This window comes from Gastrolobium bilobum, unplaced genomic scaffold, assembly GCF_033153095.1.
Source record: "Gastrolobium bilobum isolate Gb01-03AN ecotype WA unplaced genomic scaffold, APGP_CSIRO_Gbil_v1 utg65677, whole genome shotgun sequence".
Taxonomy (NCBI): Eukaryota; Viridiplantae; Streptophyta; class Magnoliopsida; order Fabales; family Fabaceae; genus Gastrolobium; species Gastrolobium bilobum.
Genome location: NW_026896096.1, coordinates 5,624 through 13,399, shown reverse-complemented (window position 1 = coordinate 13,399; position 7,776 = coordinate 5,624). Strand labels below are relative to the sequence as shown.

Genomic DNA, 7,776 nt, shown 5'->3' with positions numbered 1-7,776 from the left:
TTGAACCATCAGTTAGAAGCAAAAACAACACAGATCTTGAATATCCATGAAAATAAGAACCACCATCAGAGTGACGCCATGGACGAAATGGAGCAGAAAACGAAGACGACGCACACCGTGGTTCAACAAATAGAGATTGAACAAGATGCTGGAAGAGTTTTCACCAAATGGAGAGAAGGAAAATTGCTGAGTATCATCAAGTTTCCATGAAGCACACCGCGGTTCTACAGAATAGAGTTTTAATCGAAAATCGTATCGATGGCGTCTTCTTCACCTCTAGAATAGCACCACCCTTGCTCTCTTTTTTTGGATTTTTTGGCACGGTAAAATCGTGCGATCCTATTGGTTTTGCAATCCTGAGTGATCTTGTTTGAAAGCGATTTTGCAGACGATTCAGATCAGTCATGGAGGCAAAAATTGTGAATTGTGCGATCCTACGATTTGGATCGCGATTTTGACAACCATGGCTACAACAAAGAGAAAAAAATGGAAAGGTGGGTTACGTGAGAAATGGAGAGAGAATGGAGGAAATGATGAAAAAGTGGGTCTTTGACTTTTCAAATTTCATTTATCTCTCCCATATGTCACTCCCACATTTGATCTCACACACACTAATAAAAAATTATATGGAATGAGTTTCATCAATTTAATTCTAACTTTTGGATAACTTTTGTCCCGATACTTTTACTAAATTAGATTTTTCACCTAATTTAGTCCTTTAATTACTCATTAATTCCCATTTTCATAAAATAATTATTCGGGTTATTATAAAATCACTGATCATCGATATATATATATATATATATATATATATATATATATATATATATATATATATATATATATATATATATATATATATATATATATATATATAGGAGATGAAGGGTCAATAGAGACATATTGGTTCACTGTCAAAGCGATGTGACTGTTCGAAAATGAAAAGGTGTGTTGGAACGTTGAAGAAAAATAATTTTCATTTAAGGGAACTTATGGAATTTCCCAAAAATAACAGTGGCAATTTGGTAAAAAAAATATTTTTACTCGCGCATAGACCAAAGGTCACCTAAGTTCTGTCTCCTTTACCAAAGTCGGATACCCAAAAAGGCAATCTAGGGAATGAAACCTAGGCTTTATAAACCCTTTCCTTACACTTGTCCAATTCCGATACACCCCTTCATACTTCATCAATTCCTTCAACTTTCAACTTCTTATTCATAACCACTTTATACAATATTTTTATCTTTTAAATATAGTAGTAACAAAATCTTCTCTTTACAAAAGTTCAAAGATGAGATTTCTTTTAATAAGTTACTTAAGATTTTTAGCACTAGCCAATCCAAAATATTTTACAATTGAAATCCAAAATTAAACACGAGAAAATGAGAGAGTTTTGGATTCAATGAATTAGACAAAAATTTGATACAAAATGTGTCAAGTACAACACCAACAGAAAAGGGAAGAGAGAACTACATCACTTGAAGGATCCTAAATATGGTATTAATTAAGGGGTTTGCATTTGTCATTTAACATGACACAACAAACTTTCCTACACACACAACATTTTATGGGGCTCACACTTTTTGAAGAAAAAGAAAAAAAGAAAATTACGGCACGCAAAACGAATCTCTATAACATTACACAATCACTTTTCCTACAACATAACTCTTATAAAACCCATTAATTAAACCAATAGATAACTAACGGTAGTTTGTAAAAAAAAAAAAAACTATGAAAAATATGAGTTTAATCTGCTTTTGCTGCAGATTTTTTTTTTCCTGCTATACTTACATAAAAGTAAATAAGTTCCACTAGTCCACTAAAAAAAAAGAAAGTAAGTTCCACTAATCTTTTCTCGTTATTCTCTTTATTGTTGGACATACTCATTTGTATGTAAGTGTGGCAAAAAAAAAAAAAATTACAGTAAAAGTAGAAACATTTTTCTCAAAATATATTTATACACTTATTATCTTATCTTCACATAAGCTCATTTTTCCTTGCATTTATTAATTTATGAATTTATGAGTCGTCATTTTTTTAAAAAAAAAATTGTAAGGCAGCATTTTTACATGTTCATGCTTTCTTTTTTCTTTTTTTTGGTAACTACATGGTTTGTTTACAGTATGCAACCTAAATGAACTTATAAGATTAAATACTGTAAAAGGAAATGTAAGTAAAAGATTCTCTAACATTCAAATTTTAATACTTTTTATCGTTGAGTTAAATTTAATACTGGTCTCACTAAATAATTTGGACTCATCGTTATTGATAGAGCTAGTATAAAATTTCACTCAATAATAATAAAAATTGTAGAAAAGAAAATGCAAAAACTAATATATTATTAACATTTCTCATTCTCATTCTTGTACCTGTACCTGTACTAAGAAAATTTATGTTTCTATCGACTTTATTTTGTTTTTGTTTCTTGTTTAAGTTTTTGATTTTTAAGGGGCTTTTGAGCAATCAGTTCTAGATTGTAGAAAATATTAAATAAATGTCTCAGCAAGCATTTATAGGATCGCGTGGCCTAATGGATAAGGCGCTCGCCTCCGGAGCGGGAGATTGTGGGTTCGAGTCCCATCGCGATCGGTTGTGCACAATTAATATCCCTAAGTTGTATTTTTTAAAAAGCACACCATCTTTCGTATGCTATACCATTTTCAAATTACAAAATACAAATGAACTATATCCCAACACCTCGTCAACAAAAATGCTACCAAACCAATAGATAGCTAGCTTCAGATTCTGCTGTTATGTTGTTCACACACATATTGGCCAAAGTTGCAACAGCTATATTGGCAATAGTTCTTGCGCCAATGTAAGAATATGCTAACATCTAACCGTTTATCAATTAGAGCAGTTAGAATGTTTTTTATAATTATTTTTTTAGGTTTGAATATTGTGAAAATATTTATTCACACAAATTTGGATCAATGCAAATGGTTTAGTAAAACTTTTTTTGTTTTTTTTTAATGGCCAATACCAATATGGCATTAAAGTCAATATAGTGTGTGCTCTCCTTCGTCCATTTAAAAGCTTAATTTAGTTGATTTGCATAAATGCTCAAGTTTTTTTATCCTATAAGAATCTTAACTTTTTATTTATTTATTTTTTGAGTAAACTGCATCTTAACTTATTTAACAGCCTCGTTGTAAAAATAGACCTTGATATAGATAGTTTAGGATCGAAATAGTTGTAGACTTGTATCTATATAAAATAACACTGGGTCTTACCTAACCTATTTTTATTTTTAATTTTATATAAAATTAATATGATATCAAGTAGATTAAAATCAACTATAATTAATAAAATAAATATTCACTAATAAAATAGATAATATCAATTACCTTGGCAAAGTTCTGCGGAGAATTTAAAAATCAAATATACATGTCTACGTGTTAAACACGCTAACAAATGAAAATAAAAAAATATTGAACCTTACTCATTCATTATATAATTCAAAATAAATAAGAAATAACTAAATAAAAGTATAAACTAACAATTCAAAAGAATAAAGAAAGGGTTTAGTGTATGTTATTTTAAAGGATATAAATTTATGTCTTTTTATTCCTTATAACTATGTACTCCGGAGAGTACATAGTTATAATATGAAAGTTATTTTTTTTTCTATCTCTACGTCAGCCGACAAGTTTTTGAAAAGAATTTTTTTTTAATATTATAACAATATATTTTTCGGAGTACATAGTTATAAGCAAAGGTGGAATTAGGAGGGCTCCCCCCCAAAAAAAAAATTGAAGGAAAAAAATTATACATATAAAATTTGAAGCATGTACTCTGCCCCACTGCTTCCACAGTTGAATTATTGATTTAAAGGAGATACTATTTTTTTTTTAAGGTTATAAGAAATTAAACACAACACCCTACACTACACACACTCCTAATACACACACCCCATACCACTAGGCTAACCCTAGTGGTGCTAAAGGAGATACTATTAACCATCTATATCCTTCCTCTCATATGTAACTGCATCTTAACTTATTTAACAGCCTCGTTGTAAAAATAGACCTTGATATAGATAGTTTAGGATCGAAATAGTTGTACTCTTGTATCTATATAAAATAACACCGGGTCTTACTTGACCTATTTTTATTTTTAATTTTATATAAAATTAATATGATATCAAGTAGATTAAAATCAACTATAATTAATAAAATAAATATTCACTAATAAAATAGATAATATCAATTACCTTGGCAAAGTTCTGCGGAGAATTTAAAAATCAAATATACATGTCTACGTGTTAAACACGCTAACAAATGAAAATAAAAAAATATTGAACCTTACTCATTCATTATATAATTCAAAATAAATAAGAAATAATTAAATAAAAGTATAAACTAACAATTCAAAAGAATAAGGAAAGGGTTTAGTGTATGTCATTTTAAATGATATAAACTTATGTCTTTTTATTCCTTATAACTATGTACTCTCCGGAGTACATAGTTATAATATGAAAGTTGTTTTTTTTTTCTGTCTCTACGTCAGCCGATAAGTTTTTGAAAAGAATTATTTTTTAATATTATAACAATGTATTCTTCGGAGTACATAGTTATAAGAAAATGTGAAATTAAGAGGGCTGCCCCCCCCCAAAAAAAAATTTGAAGGAAAAAAATTTATACATATAAAATTTGAAGCATGTACTCTGCCCCACTGCTTCCACAGTTGAATTATTGATTTAAAGGAGATACTATTTTTTTTTGGAGGTTACAAGGAATTGAACACAACACCCTACACTACACATACTCCTAACACACACACCCCACACCACTAGGCTAACCCTAGTGGTGCTAAAGGAGATACTATTAACCGTCCATGTCCTTCCTCTCATATGTAACTGCATCTTAACTTATTTAACAGCCTCGTTGTAAAAATAGACCTTGATATAGATAGTTTAGGATCGAAATAGTTGTAGACTTGTATCTATATAAAATAACACCGGGTCTTACCTGACCTATTTTTTTTTTAATTTTATATAAAATTAATATGATATCAAGTAGATTAAAATCAACTATAATTAATAAAATAAATATTCACTAATAAAATAGATAATATCAATTACCTTGGCAAAGTTCTGCGGAGAATTTAAAAATCAAATATACATGTCTACGTGTTAAACACGCTAACAAATGAAAATAAAAAAATATTGAACCTTACTCATTCATTATATAATTCAAAATAAATAAGAAATAATTAAATAAAAGTATAAACTAACAATTCAAAAGAATAAGGAAAGGGTTTAGTGTATGTCATTTTAAATGATATAAATTTATGTCTTTTTATTCCTTATAACTATGTACTCTCCGGAGTACATAGTTATAATATGAAAGTTGTCTTTTTTTTTCTGTCTCTACGTCAGCCGACAAGTTTTTGAAAAGAATTATTTTTTAATATTATAACAATGTATTCTTCGGAGTACATAGTTATAAGAAAATGTGAAATTAAGAGGGCCCCCCCCCCCCCCCCCCAAAAAAAAATTTGAAGGAAAAAAATTTATACATATAAAATTTGAAGCATGTGCTCTGCCCCACTGCTTCCACAGTTGAATTATTGATTTAAAGGAGATACTATTTTTTTTTTGAGGTTACAAGGAATTGAACACAACACCCTACACTACACATACTCCTAACACACACACCCCACACCACTAGGCTAACCCTAGTGGTGCTAAAGGAGATACTATTAACCGTCCATGTCCTTCCTCTCATATGTAACTGCATCTTAACTTATTTAACAGCCTCGTTGTAAAAATAGACCTTGATATAGATAGTTTAGGATCGAAATAGTTGTAGACTTGTATCTATATAAAATAACACCGGGTCTTACCTGACCTATTTTTATTTTTAATTTTATATAAAATTAATATGATATCAAGTAGATTAAAATCAACTATAATTAATAAAATAAATATTCACTAATAAAATAGATAATATCAATTACCTTGGCAAAGTTCTGCGGAGAATTTAAAAATCAAATATACATGTCTACGTGTTAAACACGCTAACAAATGAAAATAAAAAAATATTGAACCTTACTCATTCATTATATAATTCAAAATAAATAAGAAATAATTAAATAAAAGTATAAACTAACAATTCAAAAGAATAAGGAAAGGGTTTAGTGTATGTCATTTTAAATGATATAAACTTATGTCTTTTTATTCCTTATAACTATGTACTCTCCGGAGTACATAGTTATAATATGAAAGTTGTTTTTTTTTTCTGTCTCTACGTCAGCCGACAAGTTTTTGAAAAGAATTATTTTTTAATATTATAACAATGTATTCTTCGGAGTACATAGTTATAAGCAAATGTGAAATTAAGAGGGCTCCCCCCCCCCCCCCCCCAAAAAAAAATTTGAAGGAAAAAAATTTATACATATAAAATTTGAAGCATGTACTCTGCCCCACTGCTTCCACAGTTGAATTATTGATTTAAAGGAGATACTATTTTTTTTGGAGGTCACAAGGAATTGAACACAACACCCTACACTACACATACTCCTAACACACACCCCACACCAGAAGGCTAACCCTAGTGGTGCTAAAGGAGATACTATTAACCGTCCATGTCCTTCCTCTCATATGTAACTGCATCTTAACTTATTTAACAGCCTCGTTGTAAAAATAGACCTTGATATAGATAGTTTAGGATCGAAATAGTTGTAGACTTGTATCTATATAAAATAACACCGGGTCTTACCTGACCTATTTTTATTTTTAATTTTATATAAAATTAATATGATATCAAGTAGATTAAAATCAACTATAATTAATAAAATAAATATTCACTAATAAAATAGATAATATCAATTACCTTGGCAAAGTTCTGCGGAGAATTTAAAAATCAAATATACATGTCTACGTGTTAAACACGCTAACAAATGAAAATAAACAAATATTGAACCTTACTCATTCATTATATAATTCAAAATAAATAAGAAATAACTAAATAAAAGTATAAACTAACAATTCAAAAGAATAAAGAAAGGGTTTAGTGTATGTCATTTTAAATGATATAAACTTATGTCTTTTTATTCCTTATAACTATGTACTCCGGAGAGTACATAGTTATAATATGAAAGTTGTTTTTTTTTCTGTCTCTACGTCAGCCGACAAGTTTTAGAAAAGAATTTTTTTTTAATTTATAACAATATATTATTCGGAGTACATAGTTATAAGCAAAGGTCCAAAAAAAATTTGAAGGAAAAAAAAATTATACATATAAAATTTGAAGCATATACTCTGCCCCACTGCTTCCACAGTTGAATTATTGATTTAAAGGAGATACTATTAACCGTCCATGTCCTTCCTCTCATATTTTGTATTTAAGTTTTGGTGCTTAATGGGTTGTTACCCTTATGAGATCATGAGCATAACTTATTGCAGAGTTTTAAAATAATTTTATTTAAAAAAAGAGTGTGGGGCTGGGATGATGCTAAATTGTTACATGTTGTCATAAGTTATCTGCAGTTGTGGTTTAAGGGATGAGCTATGTGTGAGGCCTCATCTATTTGGGACGATGGTGTTGGTGGGGTTGCGCAGTGAAGCTAATAAGGTATTGGTTCATGCCTTTTCAGCCAACTCTCACTCTTCATTTTGATTCTTCTTCTACATCTTTTGCTTTTCAATCAAACAAAATATATTGAATGGAGGCAATATAATAAAATTTGTCTATAGAGTGAAAGACAAATTCAAATGTGGTTCAAGCTCGATATATTGACCGTCTATTTTGAGGTAATTAATTAGGATGAAAC

At 29.3% G+C, this 7,776-nt stretch overlaps 1 non-coding gene across 1 annotated transcript; it reads left to right on the top strand.

Moving 5' to 3' along the window:
- Positions 1-2,516: 2,516 nt before the first annotated feature.
- TRNAR-CCG (transfer RNA arginine (anticodon CCG)) lies at positions 2,517-2,589 on the top strand. Its single transcript has one exon. It is a non-coding gene; the product is annotated as a tRNA-Arg (tRNA).
- The last annotated feature ends 5,187 nt before the right edge of the window (positions 2,590-7,776 follow it).